The following is a 21,567-nucleotide window of genomic DNA, read 5'->3' as shown; positions in this document are numbered from 1 at the left end:
TGCTGCGTTTAATCTAGTAATAATAATTATCACAAAAATGTTTTAAAGAAAATAATTTTATTTGAGAGGCTGCAAGTGGAGCATGTAGTAGTTATAAATGCTCTTCCTCTCTTCAAATTATCTGACATTACAGTCAGAATGGAATTTGTGCCTCCATCAACGCTTTCCCCATCACATGTCACAGAAAGAGTCCAAAATGCTTTCTAAAATCCATTACATGTTAAGACCATTTCCAACATATATTTCTATAAATCAAGAAATCCATTTATTCAATGTTACATATGGAGAATTAGTTACATAGAAATCACATTGTCTTCTTTCTCAAAAATTAAAATATTTTACTGTTCTTGGCATTCTTGTATGTGATGGCATGGGTTTTTTTACATCTGCAATAATTGGAAATATACAGTCAAAGTTCATGGGCTTAAAGGTCATGAGACATTGAAAAGTTCAATACAGAGCTGTCACTAATAAATGTTGCACCAAAATGAGATAAATTGTAAGGATGCTGTAACCTCCCTATTTGGATTCTACCTGACACAAACACTTGCAACTATTACCATAATGCAGGTCTGCACAATGTATAGCCCACAGGTGGTATGCTGTTCAGGCTTGCCATAATGTAACCTAGAAAAACATAACTGGAAGAATAGACAAAGCACAGAGAGAGAAAGAGAGAGAGAGAGGAGGGAGAGAGAGAGGAGAGAGAAGAGAGAGAGGAGAGAGGAGAGAGAAGAGAGAGAGAGAGAGAGAGAGAGAGAGAAAGAGAGAGAGAGCCTGAATAGCTGTCTAAGTATTTTGTTTTGTTTTTTTGCAGGGGGGGAGGCAGGGTAATTAGGGTTAAATGACTTGCCCAAAGTCACATAGCTAGTAAGTGTGTCAAGTGTCTAAGGCTGCATTTGAACTCAGGTCCTCCTGACTCCAGGGCTGGTGCTCTACTCATTCTGGCATCCAGCTGCTCCTGTCTTAAGTATTTTGAATCCAGAACAAATAATTATGGTTAACTATTCATAGCAACCTCTGCAACACAACTCCTATGAACAGGACAACTATCTTAAGTGAATCATCTGAAAAAAACTTGCTCATAAGCGTCATTAAAACAATACAAATAACAAGCCCAGCAATTTAGAGTAAAGGAATGGGAACAAGTCACTTCTGGCCTGTGGTTCCTTCACTGGTAAAATGAAGGTGTTGAAAGTAGATGACATCTGGGATTCTTCCTGAGTCAAAGAATTTGTGATTCTTTACTCAAAATCTAGTCCTCAGCATGAAATCTCAACTCTTACTTAAATAACATTTCCATTTGTTTGTAAATGAATGTTGTAGACAAAGAGTTGTAAGCTATATATGACTCTTTAGGTGTTAATATCCTATGTCAATTACTTATTTTTAAAAGATCAATGATTTCTAGAAACAAAGAAGACACGACCATAATAATTGTACTAGAAAGAAATATTTAGTCACTTCATCATTTTTAACACAATATACTAAAAACAGAGGTACACTGAATTTCACTTGCAGAATTCGTGTAATTCATAAGAGCATTTAAATAAGCAAATGTTTATAAAAAACACTGAGCAGAAATGTAATAATTTACACTTTAGTATTTAACAAAATATGGATATGAATTTCAAATTTTTAAGAACTAGAAAAGTCAATTAAAATATTGGGGGGGACACATTATGTAACAAACTTCAAGGAAAGATGTCATACCAACATATATTTAAACCCAGTTTCTCCAGCTGAAATTTAATACAATCTTCTTTCATTTTCTACCTATTTTTAAAGGGATAGGGCCAAAAGTTAATCTGGAATACTTCTGAATATTCACCAAACAAAACCAAAGATTCAGTTTTTACTTTTTTCTTTATTTGAGGACTTTGATCCTTTTTCTGGTTTGGCTTCCCAGAGAGCATTTCTTACAAATCTTGAAGCAGCAACTTTATCCAGTTTGACAGTCATTTTCTTGTCTATAATTTCTTTGACTCTGTTCATACATATTCTTATTCTACCTATTTCCTGCTTTACTGGATATTCCTTGGGATTAACTCCTGGAGTGGTCAAGTAAACCCAAAATATTGAACTCAATATATAAGCAGAAGCTAAATCCAACTTGGCCTATTCAAGTGGGTCCAACATTTGTAATAACTCATTTCTAGAAATTGACATCATGGTCTTCAGCATTTCATCCATAGAACAAAGGGAATTCTCAAACGCTGACAGATAGTCCTGAATTTCTGTTGGATAGCTTTTCCACTAACATCTTCTTCTGCCCTGCTAACTTGTCTGGCACTCCCTCCTCTGTGTTGGTAAGCAAAATGGGCTCTTAGCACTCAGTTCAACCAAGTGCCCTTGAAGAGTTTGGCTTTTGTTTCCTTTGATTAATTCAGTGTATTTCATTGAGTCTTACTAGGTACTAAGCCCCAGGCCCAAACCCCTATTAGGTGCTAAGCCTATGTGGGTATGAAGCCCCCAGGGTACTAAGCGGAGGTGCTAACTCAAGAGCCAATCATAGGAGCCTAAGTTCTGGTCATTCAGATGACCTATGATGATGTCTGAAACGGTATAAGAAGAGAAGACGGAGCCATTTGCTTGGGGGCTCTCACTCTTGGTGGCGTGGAGACTCTGGGCAGCTGTAGCTAAGAGCCCTTCAGCTCGTAAACCCAGATGCTGGGACTTTGTTAAACTCTGGTAACTGTATTGGGATTTGAATCAGACAAGGTCTGTCTGTCGATGTTTGTAATTTGTTTGTATTTGTTCTGAAGTTCAGGGTGCTGGCTTTTTCCCCTGAACTAAGTGAATGGCATTAGTATGTCGAATTAAAGTAAATTTGTCAGCCCCTTAACATTGCTTTCCTTACTAAAGCAGATCAAAAGAACCTGGGCTTTTGCAGCGTGCTGGTAGCGTGCTTGTTGTTGGGCTTGCTAGCTGGATTGTTGAAACAAATGGCATAGTTGGCAGGATCTGCCTTTTAAAAGGAAAGCATGGCCTTTTGGGGTACTGGGGTATCTGAATGTTTCCCAGTTTTTGGATTGCTCTTTATACTTGGGGTGGTTATGGTTCTATGGAGCCTCAGGAGCAACAGAGGCCTGAAGGAAAACAGGGCGGTGGAAGTGCTGGGAGTGGTTTCCCTGGGGCCCAGAGCCGGGGCCCAGGGAGATAATCCCTTCTTCCGAGGGCTTAAGCTGATAAACCTGGCCCTGGAGGACTGTCTTGCAGATTTGGCAGGAGGGGCTGGTGAGGAGAAAGAAGAAACAGACCTCAGCTGCCGAAATATTGATCCAGACAGGGCAGAAGACTGCCTGCATGGGAACTTTGGAAAGCTGAAAGTCCTGAGCTGCCTTGGAGCTGACTTTGGTGAGAGGATTGAAATGGTGGAGAATCACCTACATTCCAGCAGAAGCCAGGTGAGGCCAGCTGGAGTTGGAACCCAGGAACTTGGAGTTCAGCCCTGGGGCAAGACAGAAACTTTGCAGCAAGGGGCTAAGGGTGCCTTTCTGCTGCCTCCCCCTTGGGCTGCTTGGGATCCAGGACAGAGGCATGGATGTGTTTTTGTTGGGGTTGGGGAAGTGCCTTGGACCCCCAGGGTTTCCACCCCATCGCCCCTCAGGACTTGGAACAGGGGACTGGAATGTAATGGGGAGAACAGACCCCAAAATAACTTTGTTTGGATTCTTTATTTGAAATTGGGACTTTGGGTGCCAAGTAGAAGCCTGCACTCCCAGCACCCACTTGGGTGGCATCCTTTCTCATGAGAATGCAATACAATTCCTTTTTGCCTTCTCTCTCAAGAACAGTCTCTGTCTATTTTTAATGTGAGTAGTAGTCTCTGACCCACACAGAGGACATGGATGAACATTACACGGGGTAAGTTGACATGGGTAGGTTGCAATTGCATGGTTGTAAGCAGGACACAGATTAATGGAATTACAGATCCACTGGAGTTTAGAATATCATAACATGTTTTTTCTTGGTTGTTTATCTTTGGCATTTCTATTTGCTGATTATTTTGAGAGACAGATGAGGAATCTGACTGATAGCAAGGATTGTTTTTCTCTTATATTAATAAGTCAATTGCTAATATTGGGGAGATACTGGATTTTTCCCTTCCTATTTTCTAATTCTCTACTAGGTCAAATTAGCCTCTGAAAAATAGGGCTGATAATGAGATTGGATTTAACATTCTCCTCAATCTTGTTCAGACCTCACCCAACTGGGAAAGCCCATTATGTTTTACCCAGGCTTGGGGTGGTGGGGGAAGGAGGTGGGAGTGGGGATAGATTCTTTGCCTAGACTGCCCAAGGCTAGGGGTGGTCTGGGAGTAAGAGTGACATAATCAAAATCATTGGAGGGGGCTGGGTAGCCCCTCCTTAGAACAGGTTCACCTATGACGATATTCATTCTTCTCATTAATTGTTAAACAATCAGAGTTGATTGCTATCTGTCAGAAACATCCACTCTTCCCAAGGCATATAAGCTTAGGCCTTCATGATCTGTCTTAGTTGGAGAGATGGCCAAATGATCATCCTTTTACTAGTTATTCGCTAACCATAACTAATAAAATGATTAATTACCCAGAAATTTTGTTTCTTGAACTTCACACGTCACCTGGCTCTTATAAAACCTCTCATTCTGTCATTTTGACTGAAAATCCCAGTTACACGTCTATTACAATTTTTAAAAGCTATCTAAGAAAGTATAAAAATGAACACCTACCAGCCTATGAGCAAATTGTAACAGGACCTCCTAGATTTTTAGAACTAGAAGGGAACTTAAAAGTCTTTTAGTCCAAGATGCTCTTTTCACAGTGGAGGAAACAAATGACTAGAGAAGGAAAGCTATATTCCCAATATCACACAGTGACTAAGTTCTGACAAGAATACACTAGTGCTCTTTCTATTAAATCACAGGAAGAATCAGGGAAGAAACAAGAAGATAGAACTAAGGAGGGAGGAAAAAGGAAGATAAGCAGGCAAACTCAGAGAAAGACAAGGAAAGGGGCCTGTCTGTGGGAAGAAGATATATCTACAGAGAATCTTGAAAGAAAAGGATTCAAAGGCATCATAGTAAAAGAATACTGTGGGAGAGAAAGAAGAAGGAAAGAGAACTTATAGGAACCAGAATCAAGTAGCTGACTAAGAGATCATTCCCAGGGAATAGTTTGATCTACAGTCCCAGAGCCACAAGGGAGAAAGGCCCATCATCCTCAAGTTACTGTTTGCCACATTTTCCCAGGCTATCTCATTTTTTCACTTCGAAGGGCACAGTAGAAGTAAACTAATTCAGATTCTACACAGCTTTCTTCTTTTTGTACTTATGGTAGATGATCCTTTTGTTGCATACATAAGATACTTCCTTAGAAGAGATTTCATTTAGCTTGAGATTTCCATCACCCAAAATAAAACTGGGGCATTCACGTTTGCTTATAGCAGATGACTATCTACTCCTGCATTTTGGCTTCAGAATTCTGATCAATGCAGTGACAAGTAATTATTTCAGGGGGCTGAAGGTGAAACATGCCCCTTGCCATAGAGGTAGTAAACAAAAGTGTGGAATGAAGCATGTATCACAGGACATGGTCAATGTGTTGATTTATTTTGTTTAATTCTATTGCAAGGGAGGGTCCTATTGGAGAGGGTAGTCATTGGGAAATGACAGAAATAAAACAGAAGAATGTCAACAAAACTTTTTTTTTTTTTAAAGATATGAGTTATGGGAGTTGAAGAGGTTGATGAATTGGGAAGCTAAGGTATTTGGAGAAACTTCAATATGAGTACTGAAGTCACCAAGTATAAAGGCAGGGATGGGGTAGTAGAGGAAGACTTTGAACTTGCTACCAAAGTCTTTTAGAAAGGAAGAAGAACGATTTGTAAGCCAACAGGTGATGGCAATAAAGATCCTCGGACTGATTAATACAGATGGATGGAGTAAACCTCAAAGAAGAAGTTGTTGAGTGTTTTCTTTCCAGAGCAGAAAGAGACTCTGGAAAGATCAACAGGAAGTAAGGAGAATAATAACCCCTTTCCCTGGCAGTGTGATGCCAGCATAAACAAAGTAATGGCCAGAACTGTCAAGGAATATGTTTCGCGGAAAAGGCAAAGGTTTCTTTGAATTCCAGAAGATTCAAAGTGTATAAGATGTCTAAGATGAATGAATTTAAGAATTGGAAAGAATTTATCCTTAGAACTCTTAAAATACTGTATAAAAGATCACAAGTCGATTCAAACACATATTATAAGCTTATGTTTTCTGGCAGACTTTTAGTTAGTAGGATTTGAAAGCAAAAATGATAATCATCTATTCAACAGTATTGGGTGCCACCTGCTGCCATATAGGCAGAATTGCACACAGAACTAAGAGCCTCACAGAACCACAGAACATCCTAGAAAATCATCCAGGACTGGAGCTGGGAAACTATTTATTTCCTTTTTTATATATATTTTCCTTTTAAAATTTGAAACTTAAACACCAAAAAAGGGCATTTCCATATATATACAGAGAACACAAAAAGATAATTCTATGAAATCATGAATCTCCATTTATACCACTCACTTTTTAAAAAAGTACATCAAATACTATATTACTTTCTTTCCTTTTTTTGTAAATAGTATTTTATTTTTTCCAATTACCTGTGAAGATACTTTTCAACATTCATTTTTTATAAGATTTTTAGTTCTAAATTTTTTTCCCTCTCCCTCCCCACTCCTCAAGATGGAAAATAATCTGATGTAGGTTATACAAGTACATTACTTTCAAATTTGTCCAGTTTGTGTGTGTTTCTTTCTGAATTTTCTTCTGTTCTCTTTTGCGCACTTTTGAAATGTGATAATAGACTTCCTCTTATTACTGACATCACTATTGCTACCCCTACCTATCAATTAGAAAAACAAGTGAAAGAAATAAAAACTCCTTGTAACAAATAAATATAGTCAAGCAAAATTAATCCACACAGTGGTCCTATCCAAAAATGTATGTTTCATCACTTCTCTTATCAGGAGATGAGTAACATATTTCATCATGGATCCTCTAAAGACCTCATTAATGATGATACTGATCAGATTGTTTACATCTTTCAAATAGTTTTTCTTTATCATGTTGCTGCTCCTGTATAAATTATTCTCCTGGTTCTTCTCCACTGAAATTTGTACTCACCAGGATTTCCTGAAATGGTCTCTTCCGTCATTTCTTGTGGCGCAATAATATTCCTTACATTCATATACCTAATTTATTTATTTATTTAGTCATTCTCCAATTGTTTGAGGCAATTTAAAGCACACTTTTCCCCCACTTTTGATTCCAGTTTATTTTTCTTTCTTTTTCTTCTTCCCTTTATTCTATTGTTTAGGATCAGGAAGTTTGTTTTAATTGTAGCTACTACCTAGCCAGTATTAGCCTTACTCTTAAGCCTCTCCCATATATTCTCGCTTTTCCCCCTGTTGCTTGATATATTTCTACACCAAATTCTGAGTGTGTTCAACCCTCTTTTGTCCATTTCAGATAAAAGTTTCGGCCAATGCTCATTCCCTTCATCCCTTCCTCCATGTTTTTATACTCTTCTTCTTATATTCCCCAAATTGTGAAGAGTTCCATTTCTCTTCTTTCTCTTCTCTACATTAGTATATTCCTTTTTAGCTTTCCTCCTTTTTCCTTTGATCAAATTCTCAAAATAGAATCAGCCCACCCCTAAGACCTCTATTTTTTTTTAAATTTAATTCCCTCAATACCCTTTGAAGACATTAAAATTCTGAAGGAACACTTGTTTCTTCTCCTTCTACTAGACTATTCATACTACATCATCCTATAATTCCCTCCAATTGCTCAAATAAATTTTTCTTTCTGGATTCTGGACTCCTGTATTTGTATTTCAAAGTTCCTACTCAACTTTGGTCTTTTCATAAAATACCTGAAAATCTTTTATTCCTTAAAGGTTCACTTATTTCCCCTCAGTGGTTTTATACTCAACTTTGCAGAGTAAGTTATTCTTGGTTGTAATTCTGTTTCTTTTGCCTTTAAGAATCCTGCATTTTTTTTCTGGAACTTCTGAGTGCCAAGATGGTGGAGTAAGCAGTAAACCACTGTAACTCTCCCATATTCACTTCCAAACAACCATAGAATAAGACCTTAAAACAAATCCTGGAACAGCAGAACCAGCAAAAAAAAACCAGGGGGAAACAATCTTCTAATGTAAGAAACTTAGAAGATCAGCAGGAAAGGTAAATCTCATTCTAGTAAAAGGGGAGCAAATTCCAGAACAGGAAGCATCCTAGCAAGCCAGCAGCAAGCCCCACCTCAGCAAGCCAGTGGGAAATCCTGAGCTCCAGTCTGGTGGAGTGGGCAAACACCAACACCAGGATCCCTCCTCACCCACACGCCTTATAACAGCCAGAGAAATGGGCAGATTCCAACTCTCTAAGAGCCTCTACATGCTTCAGTGTAGCTCCAGGCAAGTAGGCATCCTCCAGCAGCCAGACTTCCCCAGGCTTCAGTGTAGCCCTGGGGAAATGCGAAAACACCCAACTGGGCCTCAGACACCACCACTAGGACACGCTCAGTACCAGGTAAGTTGCCAGACCCCTATGGCCTCCAGCAGTGCCAGCCATCCCCTACTCCCACCTCCTTAGCATGGCACCAGATGTGAGGGATTGTCCGTGGACGCTCAGGGCAACATCAGTTCAGGACCAGGTAAAGAGCTAGGGCCTACAGCCACTGGCACAAGAAGCCCCTTCCACCCCAGGAGCAGAGCTCAAATTTAAAAGAAAGGAAACAGTTTAAAAACAAAAGATTGGCAAAGAACAACAGAAAAAGAATCTGACCATGGAAAGTTATTATGGTGACAGGGAAGACCAAGACACAAACTTGGAAGAGCATAGTAATGTCAAAATACCTATGGGCAAAACCTCAAAGGAAAACAGAAAGTGGTCTCAAGCCCAAAAAGAACTCATGGAAGAGCTCAAAAAGAAGCTTAAAAATCATATAAGAGAAGTAGAAGAAAAACTGAGAGAAGAAACGAGAGTGATACAAAAGAATCATGAGAAAAAGAGTCAAAAGCTTGGAAAACTGCCTAAAAAATAGAATTGGCCAAATGGAAAAGGAGATACAAAAATCCACAGAAGAAAACAACTCCTTAAAGAGTACAACTAGCCAAGCGGAAAACAAAGTACAAAAACTAAATGAGAAAAACACCTTAGAAGTTAGAATTGGGCAAGTGGAAGCTAATGACTCTATGAGAAATCAAGAATCAATCAAACGAATTCAACAGAATGAAAAATAGAAGAAAATGTAAAATACTTAATGGAAAAATCAACTGATGTGGAAAATAGATCCAAGAGAGACAATATTAGAATCACTGGACTATCTGAAAGCCATAATCAAAAAGGAGGGCCTGGACAGCATCTTTCAAGAAATTGTCAAGAAAAACTGCCCTGATGTCCTGGAACCAGTGGGCAAAATGGGCATTGAAAGAATCCACCAATCACCTCAGGAAAGAGATCCCAAAGCAAAGACTCCAAGGACCATTATAGCCAAATTTCAGAACTATCAGGTCAAGGAAAATATACAAGTGGCCAGAAAGAAACAATTCAAATATCAGGGAGTCACAATCAGGATCACATTAAAGTATCAGAGGTCATAGAACATGATATTCTGGAAAGCAAAAGAGCTAAGATTACAACCAAACATCACTTACCTGGCAAAATTAAGCATAATATCCCAAGGGAAAAATAATAATTCAATGAAATAGAAGAATTTCAAGCTCTTATAAGGAGAAGACCAGAACTAACCAAAAAATTGACCTCCCTTATCAAGAATCAAGAGAAATACAAAGAGGTAAAAGGGGAAAAGAAAACATAAGGAATTCTGTAGAGCTAAACTCTTTACTTCCCTACACAGGGAGATGATACTTTTAATACTTAAAAATTACATCATTAATAGTACAACTAAAAGGGATATACATAGACAGAGGGTACAGGTATAAGGTGAATTTGAGGGAATGACATAAAAAAATTAAGGGATGAGAAAGAGGAGTACAATGGGTGCAGAAGGAAGGGAGAGGTAGAATAGGGTAAATTATTTCACATGAAAAGGCAGGAAAGAGACCTATTATAGTGGAGGGGAAAATGGGAGGGTGGGCGATGAGCATCACTTGAACCTTACTCTCATCAATATTGGCTCAAAGAGGGAATCATACACAATCAGTTGAATATACAAATCTATCTTCCCCAACAGGGAAATAAGAAAGGAGGAGATTAAGTAAAAGGGGGATGGGTGGGTGGGTTTGGGACTGACAGAAGAGAGGGCAGATCAGGGAGGTGGTAGACAGAAGCAAAACACTGGTGAGGAGAGAAAGGGTGAAAAGAGAGAGAGGACAAACAGGAGGAAGAATGGGATGGAGGGAAATACACAGGTAGTAATCATAATTGTGAATGGGAATGGGAAGAACTCTCCTATAAAACAGAAGCAGATAGCAGAGTGGATTAAAAACCAGCATCCTATAATATGTTGTTTACAAGACACACTTGAGAAGATGGCGGCTAGAAAGCAGGGACTTGCGTGAGCTCCCACCCAGGTCCCTCCAGACATCTATAAAAATGTCTCTGAACAAATTCTAAAACTGCAGAACCCACAAAATAGCAGAGGGAAGCAGGGCTTCAGCCCAGGACAGCCTGGATGGTCGCAGGGTAAGGTCTATCACATGGACTTGCAGAGTGGAGCAGAGTCCAGTGTGGGCCACGTGGACCAACCAGACTGGAAGCCGGGCGGAACAGGCGCTAGTGCCCTGAATCAGTGAGCTGCAGCAGTTACCAGACTTCTCAACCCACAAACACCAAAGACAACAGAGAAGGTTAGTGGGAAAAGCTGCAGGGACAGAGTGAAAGGAGTTTGCAGTTCTGGACACCACCCCAGGGGCAGTGGAGGTGGTTCAGCTACAGAACTACAGCTGCAGTTGCTTCCTGCCCCAGGCCCACCTGGTAGGAGGTATTAAGTGGCATATCTGAGCGGGAGTGCAGAGCCAGCTTAGATCTAAGTCAGGTCCAGGTTGGCAGTTCTTGGGGGGGAGGAGCGCTGGTGTGGCAGAACTTGCTGTGTAGCTCTGAAAACAACAGTGCAGCCCCTCAAGCTTGGGACAAAGTACTCTCTACTTTACAAGCAGTCATACTCTGCTGAAAAACTCAAGGGTCAAGTAAGTTGGCTGGGAACACGGCCAGGCAGCGAAAACACAGTCAGATTCAGACTCAGACTTTAGAATCTTTCTTTGGTGACAAAGAAGACCAAAATATATAGCCAGAAGAAGTCAACAAAGTCAAAGAGCCTACATAAAAAGCCTCCAAGAAAAACATGAACTGGTCTCAGGCCATGGAAGAGCTCAAAAAGGGTTTGGAAAAGCAAATTAGAGAAGTAGAGGAAAAATTGGAAAGAGAAATGATAGTGATTTGAGAAAACCATGAAAAACAAGTCAATGACTGGCTAAAGGAGACCCAAAAAAATACTCAAGAAAATAACACCTTAAAAAATAGACTAACTCAACTGGCAAAAGAGCTCCAAAAAGCCAATGAGGAGAAGAATGCCTTGAAAGGCAGAATTACCCAAATGGAAAAGGAGGTCCAAAAGACCACTGAAGAAAATACTACCTTAAAAATTAGATTGGAGTAAGTGGAAGCTAGTGACTTTATGAGAAATCAAGACATTATAAAACAGAACCAAAGGAATGAAAAAGTGGAAGACAATGTGAAATATCTCATTGGAAAAACCACTGACCTGGAAAATAGATCCAGGAGAGAGAATTTAAAAATTACTGGACTACCTGAAAGCCATGATCAAAAAAGGAGCCTAGACATCATCTTTCAAGAAATTATCAAGGAGAACTGCCCTGATATTCTAGAGCCAGAGGGTAAAATAGAAATTGAAAGAATCCACAGATCACCTCCTCAAAAAGATCCCAAAAAGAAAACTCCTAGGAATATTGTCGCCAAATTCCAGAGCTCCCAGATCAAGGAGGAAATACTGCAAGCAGCCAGAAAGAAACAATTTGAGTATTGTGGAAACACAATCAGGATAACACAAGATCTAGGAGCTTCTACATCAAGGGATCGAAGGACTTGGAATATGATATTCTGGAGGTCAATGGGGCTGGGATTAAAACCAAGAATCACCTACCCAGCAAAACTGAGTATCATGCTCCAAGGCAAAATATGAACTTTCAATAAAATAGAAGACTTTCAAGCTTTCTCAGTGAAAAGGCCAGAGCTGAATAGAAAATTTGACTTTAAAACACAAGAATCAAGAGAAGCACGAAAAGGTAAACAAAAAAGAGAAATCATAACAGACTTACTAAAGTTGAACTGTTTTGTTCATATTCCTACATGGAAAGATGATGTATATAATTCATGAGACCTCAGTATTAGGGTAGCTGAAGGGAATACACACACACACACACACACACACACACACACATATATACACAGAGGGCACAGGGTGAGTTGAATATGAAGGGATAATATCTAAAAAAATAAAATCAAATGAAGGGATGAGAGAGGAATATATTGAGAGAGGGAGAAAGGGAGAGATAGAATGGGGTAAATTATCTTACATAAAAGTGGCAAGAAAAAGCATTCTGTAGGAAGGGAAGAGGGGGCAGGTGAGGGGGAATGGGTGAATCTTGCTCTCATCGGATTTGACCTGAGGAAGGAATAACATACACACTCAATTGGATATCTTATCCCACAGGAAAGGAGGAGGAAGGAGATTAAAAAAGGGGGGATGATAGAAGGGAGGGCAGATGGGGGGGGAGGTAATCAAAAGCAAACACTTTTGAAAAGGGACAGGGTCAAGGGAGAAAATTGAATAAAGGGGGATAGGACAGGAAGGAGCAAAATATAGTTAGTCTTTCACAACATGAGTATTGTGGAAGGGTTTTACATAATGATACGCATGTGGCCTATGTGGAATTGCTTGCCTTCTAAGGGAGGGTGGGTGGGGAGAGAAAAGGGGAGAGAATTTGGAACTCAAAGTTTTAAAAACAGATGTTCAAGAAGAAAAGTTTTTGCATGCAACTAGGAAATAAGATATATAGGCAATGGGGCATAGAAATCTATCTTGCCCTACAAGAAAGTAAGGGAAGAGGGGATGGGACGGGAATGGGGTGACAGAAGAGAGGGCTGACTGGGGAACGGGGCAACCAGAATATATGCCATCTTGGAGTGGGGGGGAGGGTAGAAATGGGGAGAAAATCTGTAATTCAAACTCTTGTGAAAATCAATGCTGAAAAGGAAAAATACTAAATAAATAAATAAATAATTTTTAAAAAAGGCTAATGCTAAAAGCAAAGTAGGAGGACAAGGAAGAGTTTACCTGTCAGATCTATAGAGAAGGGAAGAATTTATGACCAAACAAGAGATAGAGAACATTATAAAATGCAAAATGGATGATTTTGATTACATTACATTGAAAAGTTTTTGCACAAAGCCAACACAACCAAGATTAGAAGGGAAGCAGAAAGCTGGGAAACAATTTTTATAGCCCGTATCTCTGATGAAGGCCTCATTTCTCAAATATATAGAAAACTGAGTCAAATTTATAAGAATACAAGTCATTCCCCAATTGAGAAATGGTCAAAAGATCTGAAGAGGCACTTTTCAGACAAAGAAATTAAAGCTATCTATAGTCATATGAAAAAAATGCTCTAAATCACTCTTGATTAGAGAAATGCAAGTCAAAACAGCTCTGAGGTACCACATTACACCTATTAGCTTGGCTAACATGACAAAATGGGAAAATGATAAATGTTGGAAAATTGGAACACTAATGTATTGTTGGTTGAGTTATGAACTCATCCAACCTTTCTGGAGAGCAATTTGGAACTCTGCCCAAAGAGCTATAAAAATGTGCATACCCCTTGACCCAGCAATACCACTTCTAGGTTTGTATCCCAAAGAGATTACAAAAATGGGAAAAGGACTGATATGTACAAAAATATTTATAGCAGTTCTCTTTGTGGTAGCCAAGAATCGGAAATTGAGGTGATGCCCATTGACTGGGGAATGGCTGAACAAGTTGTGGCATATGAATATAATGGAATACAATTGTGCCATAAGAAATGATGAGCAGGTGGACTTTAGAAAAATATGGAAAGACATATATCAACTGGTGCTGAGTGAAGTGAGCAGAATCAGGGGAACAGTAACAGCAACATTGTGCAATGACCAACTTTCATAGACTTGGCTCTTCTCAGCAATGCAAGGACCTAGGACACCTCCAAAAGACTCATGATAGAAAATGCCATCCACTCCAGAGAAAGAACAATGGAATCTGAATGCAGTTTGAAGCAGACTATTTGCTCTCTTTCTTTTGTTGTTGTTTTGTATCTTCTTTCTCGTGGTTCCTCCCATTGGTCCTAATTCTTCTTTACAACATGACTAATGTGAAAATATGTTTAATATGAATATATAGAGAGAGCATATATCAGACTGCATGCCATTTTGGGGAAGGGAGAGGAGGAGAAAATTTAAAATTCCAAAGCTTATGGAAATGAATGTTAAAAACTAAAAATGAATAAATAAACTAATTCTTAAAAAATCATGGTTTTCAGTGAGTTGAATAATTCTTTAGTTATTTTTCCTGGACCAGTTTTGCAGGTCATTTCTTTTTGACATCAGATGTCTTACATTTTCCCCTATTTTTTTTAATCTTTTGGTTTTGTTCTAATATTTCTTGCTGTCTTAGGGAGACAGTGAGTTCTGTTCTATTATAGGTTTCAGTGAGCCAACAGCTTACCTAAGCAAGAGCTTAGGTAAGATTTACTACTTTCTATTCTAGGCTATTTGTTCTCCCAATTCTTTCCTCAAGAGTTTTTATTTAATTTTTGATGCTTTACTTCCTTTCTTCAAGTATTCATGTAGTATTTGTATAAAATTCATTTTTTCCCTTTGAGTTTTTGTTTGTAGTTGTTACGGAATTGCAGTCTCATTTTGGGGAGTATTCAAACTTGCAATAATTTTTGATACTAACAGGAATTTTCTTTGATTTACTAATCTCCCCAGCTTTAGTTCCTGAGTTACAGCTTTGTGCCATGGCCAAGCATCACTTCTTGCACTGGATTTTCAAAGTCTTTTCTGGTGTCTCAGGACACAGAAGAAGGAACCTTAGAATCCCTAGGCCTGGGATATCCAAATCTGAGTGCTGAGGCACCAAACTGGACATTCCTAATGCAAGTGCTCACTGGTTTTCAAGCTTCCAATCTTGGTATTTTCTGACTATAGAGATTTCTCAGGTAAACCCTCTACTATCGCTGCCTCTATACACAGAGCCTTGCAGGCCATGTGTCCCTGTTCCCTCTCTGGTTATTCTGGGAAATACTGGCACTGCCTTTGCTAGTAACGGCCTTTCCTATTGACCTCTTCTGCAGTTCTAAGGTGGAAGAAGTCACTGTATTTTGTCATTTGACTTCTTGATCGTTATTTAGTCTAGTACAAACCTCAGGGTTTGGCTGGAGAGTATTTGGGAGCGGGGCATTTTAAGCTACCTTGGCCAGAAGTCTGAACGTGGATTTAAAGGGATTTTAGTGATCATGTAGTTCAATTCTCTTATTTTATAAAGGAGAAACTGGAGGTCTGTGATGCCAATCAGTGATTAAAGATTCCCACCTCCCCCCACCCCCCCCTTCAATGGACCTCAGGTGGGGCCAATTAAGGGAAGATCAATTAGAGGTTTGTTTGTAGGCAGGCCTACTCCCTTTACTTACTAGGCTCTAAGCATCAGACCCACACCCTTTTGTTGATTGGGCATGAAGCCCTCAGGCCTAAAAACCTAAAAAGAGCATATACACCCAGAAGGTAGCCATTGAGAACTGAGAATTCAGAAGTCAGAAATAAGAATTCAGAATCTAGCACAAGGAGGAGAAGTAAGAACTCTGAGAGGACAGAGTCGCAGAAAGAGTTTGGAGGGGAGAATGGAGTGGAAACCAGGGAGCTTTGGAGACAAGAGAACTAAATGGGGAGAGAACACAGGCAAAGAGACACTTAGGATTCGTGAGTGTTTACGGGGCCCAGCAGGGGGAGAGGTTACAGGATGACTTGTTGCTATAATACTGTGTTATAATTTTCTTGTTGCTATATTGAGGTGGGATTACTGGTTTTGGAATATAATTACTGCCATATCGAATTGGAGTTATTGGTCTTGGGATCTGATCCTCTGCTGTCCAAATAAATGTTATACTTCCTCTGCCTTCTACCTAGAGAGTTTTTCATACTTTGCGATTCTGAACCATACAGGCATGTTCATGGTCATCCTCGAGGTCATGAATCTTGCCTTACTGATACAAGGTCCAGAGAGGGGAAGTATTTTATCTAAAGTTACAGTTAATTGATTAAGCCAAGGATGAGAGCACACTGGAGTACCACTATTTATTTACATTTTATTTCATTCAGTTCAATAATAACTTCAATCATATTATTTTGGAACAATTCTTTTTACTCTTCTTGCCCAATAATGGATATCATGTGGTAGGTGTGTATTAGTAAATGTTTAACAACTGGCTCTGTAGAAAGAAAAAAAGGATACCTGACACACTTCTAGGTTTAACCTGCATTATTAGCATTTCTTCATCATTTTTTTGAGTCTAGGCAATCAACAAAACAATAAATTAAGCCAGAGGTTGGGAACCTGTGGCCTCTGGGCCACATGTGGCCTCCTAGTTCCCCGGGTGAGGCCTTTTGACTGAGTCCGAGTTTTACAGAACAAATCCTTTTATTAAGAGGATTTGTTCTGTGAAGTTTGGGTTCAGTCAAAGGACTGCACTCGAGGACCTAGAGGACCACATGTGGTCTTGAGGCTGCAGGTTCCCACTCGTGAATGAAGCCCTCATTTGTAGCTATTTGCCAACTTCTGAAGTATAAATGCTCATGTTGAAAATTTAAAAATCAGATCTCAAACCTGGGCAGGAACTGGCTCCAACACACCCCTGGGGAGCAAGTCATTTAACCTTCTCTGAGGTTCAGCTTATTTAGCTATAAAATGAAAGGGTTAGGCTAGGTGGTTAGGCTCTAAGGGACCTTTCAGCCCTGGATCCTATTATTTGTATAATGAGTTAGGTCAACCAGTTAACAAGCATTTATTAAGTGCTTACTATGTGCCAGCCACTGTGCTGCCCCTTAGGGAGCTTTATACTAAAAGTCTAATATCATGTGACCAGGGCTGGCCTTTTGAGCATGCCCAGTTTGGCTTCCTCTACCACATTGGTAGGGGTAGTTTCCTTGATTGGCTGCCTGCATCTTTAAAAGTGGTAAGAGGAGCAATTCTCTCTCTTTCCACCATCTTTTTAGCCTTACTCTTTTAGGTTATTCATACCTGCTTTGCCCAACTGTATGGGCACCATGAACTGAGCCACTGAAAGGGGAAGGACTCTCCTTCCCCTGTTTTCCTCTCTTTTACCTCAGCTCTAAGAAACGGGTCTGGTGGTGTTTGTTTCTGTTCTGTGTTGTTTGTCCTTCTCAGTTTCAGCTGTCCAGAGTGCTCTCCACAGGCGAGGAGGACAAGCCATGATGACCTTGGAGCCAAGACTGAAGGTACAGCCAGCCAGGAGAATCCAGGGTTCTTGGGCCTCCTGGGAGGTAGGGTGGGCTTTGCGGTTGGAACTGGGATTGTGCTCTATGGGAACTGAGCTGAACTATGAACCTAATCCTTTTTCTCCCCAAAGATTGAGGTGCTGCAAAGGCAAGAGAATAAAGCCTCCCATGCTTTAGGCGGAATGAGCTTGTATGTTTGTGATTATTACTTATGAAGTAAATATGTTCCTTTGCAAAAGCTTCAGTGTTGCAATTATATGATACCATGAGTCTCTAATATGTAACACTGTCTTGTATTTACACATAGGATCATTTTATAGTGCTTTTTAAATATCTCATTTTATTCTCAACGAAGCCTCTTGAAAGTGGTAGATTAGCACAGTAAGATTAAAGCAACTTGAAGTAAATAAAGAAATTTGTCCATGATCACATAGCTGTTTGCTAGTGAAGCCTAGACTCCCAAACATTCTTCCCGCTACATGACATGCTTTGGGCTCATTCAATATTTATTAAGCGCCTATTATCGGGGAACTTGGGTTCTTGTTCTAGTTCTGCTATTAAGTAACTATATGCTCTTGGGCAACTCACTCCCAGTTTTCTCATATGTAAAATGATGGATTTGGCCTTGATGTTATCCAGATTTCCTAACAAATTTAACAGGGAGGAATCAAGGGATTCTTAACATTATAAATAATTCTATTTGCCTTCATATTGACTTGATCATGATCCTTGTCATTGCTACTACCTTTAAGTGTATCTCAAAATTCTGTCCTGTACCCTTTTCTTTTTTTTCTCTACATGCTCTCATTTGGAAAACTCATCATTTTCCATGGGTTCAGTTATCATTTCTATGGCGATGACTTTTAAATCTACATATCTACCCCCTGTCTTACTTCTGAACTCTAACTCTCTATCATCAATAGCCTTTTGGACATTCTCAAGCTGGATGTCTCATAGTCATCCTGAATTTAACATGTTCAAAACCAGAATTTATTATCTTCCCTCCCCTTCTCTTCCTTTCTTATTACTGTTCAAGGTATCCTTCCAGGCCCCCAAGTTTACAACCATGGTATCTTCCCCAACTCCCGATCCTGACTTCTCCCAGTCAGTTAAATCGTGACCTTTCTAGCTCCATATCGTCTCTCACATATACCACCTTTTCTCCACCCACGCAGTCGGCCAAGGACCTACTTCAGGCCCTCATCATTTTGGACCTTAACTCTTACCCGTAATTGCCTTGTCTCTCGGCCTCAAGTGTCTCCCCAAATCAATCAGTCTTCCGCAAAGCTGCCAAAGTGATTTTCCTAAACATCTGGCTGACCACATGACTCCCCTATTCAACAAACTCCAGCAGTTCTCTAATATCTTCAGGATCAAATATAAGAGCCCTCGGGGCGGGGGGGGGGTGGTGGCATTTAAAGCTCTTTTTACCTTTTTGGTTCACTTAAACATTACTTCCACGCTCTCTACGGTCTGGCCATATTGACTTTGTGTTCTTCATAGGCTACGCTCCTTCCCTTTGCACTGCCTTCCCTTCCTAGAACGCTGTGGCTCCGCGCCTGTACATCAAGGAATCCTCAGTTTCCTTCGAGACTAAGGTCCAGGGCCGTCTACGTTGGGCATCCTTTCCTGCCTATCAAGCTGCTAGCGCCTTTCCCATCAAAGTTACTTTGTATTCGATTCGTGTTTATTGCAGACCATCTACGTTCCCACGTGCTGTCTCCCCCACTGGAACGCAAGCTCCTCGAGGGCAGGGGTTGTTTCTTTTTGTCTTTGTACCCCCGGCACTTAGCAAAGTGCGTGGCACAAAGTGGGTTTAATAAAAGTTGGTTGAGTGATTGGCTTCCACTCTTCCAGAAGTTGAGCCCCGCCTTGCCTTGGGTCATTGAAATTGCATACGGATGTGACGTTCCTTCCAGTAGCTTACAAAATACAGTCCCATAGGCCTCCTCTCTACTTCAGGTAGCTAGTTACCTGCCCACTCGGTGAAGTTAACCAAGAGCCCAAGTCTGAGGTCACCTGGCAGGAGGCGGGCAGTAGAATTCTTCTGTACAGGGTCGATCTCCCGTCACTCACCCGGTAGGACCGTTTGGCCCTTCCCCAAGTGGGTGTGGCCTGGAGTTGTTGCCACCATCACCACCACCCGCAGATCGGCTGAAAAGTCTTGGTAGGCTGCACGAGTCACGTGCGTGCCTAGTCCCGCCCCTCCCTCGGTTGGTCCAGCCAGAGAAAGGAGGGCGTGGCCTTAACCTAGGACCCCGGGGCTCTCGTCGCCTTCGCCGCTCAATGTTTAGAGCCTTGGCTCCGGCAGTGCCGTGGACACTCTGTTTTGGGGTCCTCACACCGCCCTTCCACGTCTCCCGGAAGAGAGAGCGGAGATAAGGGGACTGACTGGTGCCGGGGCGCTGCGCGAGTGTCCGTCGGCTCCCTCCTTCCTCCCTCGGAGGAAGGAGGAGGAGGAATTGGGGGAAAAAAATAAGGAGAAAAGGAGGAGGAGGGCAGTCGGCCATTCCTTCGCTCCAGGCCCGGGAACTGACGCAGTCAGGTGAGGTGGAGGCGCGGCCTGAGGCCTCTGCCCGGGTGGGCGGTTAACGGCTGAGGACGGACCCCTTCTTTCCTTATCCAGGAGCAAAAAGTGAGGCCCGTCACCCTCCTCTTCCTTTCCCTCGCCAACCCACTCTCTACTTCCCGCCCCCGCTAGTGTCTCGTCGCCCCTTCCTCTCCCTAGCCCCTCCTTTCCCTCTTTAAAAGGTCAGGGGGGAGGGGTCTTAACCTTTTTGCGAGTTGTGGAGCCCTTTGGCAAGCTGGTGATGCCTATGAACTCCTTTCTCAGAATAATATTCTAAAATGCATAAAGTGAAATACATAGGGTTACAAAAGACACCACTTACCCCCAAGTTCACCCCCGCCCCACTTCCGAAACCTCTGGTTAAAAATTCCAGCTTTATGGGCCCCCTCTAATATTTTGTTCTATAATGAGTGTCTGAGGTTACGAACTTAATAATCGGCTTTTTGGTTATGGCCCTGGCTTTGGCACGGAGGCTCCCGGCCACTGTCACCTTTTTCTTTTTCCATCTCTGGAAGCCCCTGCTTGAGGAATCATCTCATCAGTTTGTAGTTTGTAAGAGGCTAGACTGAAAGAAACGGGGCTAGCTTGAGAACCTTCTCAGTTTTCTTTTTATAGGTCACTTGCGTATTAATTATTTTATAGTGTTTAATTGGGCAATCAGCTTTATGGCAAATGCTTTTAGTTTGGAGCATAATTGTTCAATTTACAGTGCAAGGCAGGGGATAAGTGGTAAGTGCATTTTGATCATTAGGAAAGATTGCTAGGCTGGTATTAAGGTAGTTTGGGGGCTTACTCCTGTTTACATCATAAATTTATGATCTAGCAATTCATCCTGTATTTTGCCTTAATTGGTTTAATTTCTAGAATTAGGGTTTTTAGGGATCGTCATTGTAAAACTTAAACAACAAATATGAACTGCCTTGTCTCAAATTTAAAGGTAACCATGATAACTCTGCATTTTAACATGGAGGTAGTGATAATGACAGACATATATATAGCTCTAAAGTTTGCAAAGTGCTTTTCCAACAATTATGTGAGGTAGGTGCTACAGATATTATCCCACTTTTACAGATGAAGGAATTGAGGCTCAGAGAGGTTAAATGTCTTGCCTGTAGTCATACAACTAGTGTTAAAAGTGGTATTCTGACCCTTGTCCTAACTCTAGTGCCCTTTCTGCAACATTACGTTGCATTATTTTTAGTCTATTTTAGGAGACTTTATGTTTCCTTTACTTCATTATTTATCAGTATCCTTAAAAGAAACTCTAAAAAGACTGAATTGTGTGGGGGCAGGATTTCTAGTTTCTTTGTACCTTTTGTATTATCTACTACAGTGCTTGCTGCATGGTGGGCACTCAATATTTGCTGAATTATCAGTACTTTTTTTTTAATTAACTATGAAAATTTTATTATCAGTTACTACCTGAAATACTTATGCCAT

At 40.6% G+C, this 21,567-nt stretch overlaps 1 protein-coding gene and 1 pseudogene across 2 annotated transcripts in view; one reads left to right on the top strand and one right to left on the bottom strand.

Moving 5' to 3' along the window:
- Positions 1 to 1,848: 1,848 nt before the first annotated feature.
- Positions 1,849 to 20,633, bottom strand: LOC118829913 (annotated as a pseudogene).
- Positions 19,819 to 21,567, top strand: part of GOLGA5 (golgin A5) — a 29,907-nt gene continuing 28,158 nt past the window's right edge. Inside the window, exon 1 of one of the 2 annotated variants that reach the window (XM_036735226.1) lies at positions 19,819 to 20,103. The gene's annotated coding sequence lies outside the window, so the exon portion shown is untranslated. The other variant, XM_036735227.1, reaches the window with a different exon arrangement.

The sequence above is a fragment of the Trichosurus vulpecula genome, chromosome 8 (genome assembly GCF_011100635.1).
Source record: "Trichosurus vulpecula isolate mTriVul1 chromosome 8, mTriVul1.pri, whole genome shotgun sequence".
Taxonomy (NCBI): domain Eukaryota; kingdom Metazoa; phylum Chordata; class Mammalia; order Diprotodontia; family Phalangeridae; genus Trichosurus; species Trichosurus vulpecula.
The sequence above is the reverse complement of the archived record's forward strand: the minus strand, read 5'-3'. Positions and strand labels throughout refer to the sequence as shown.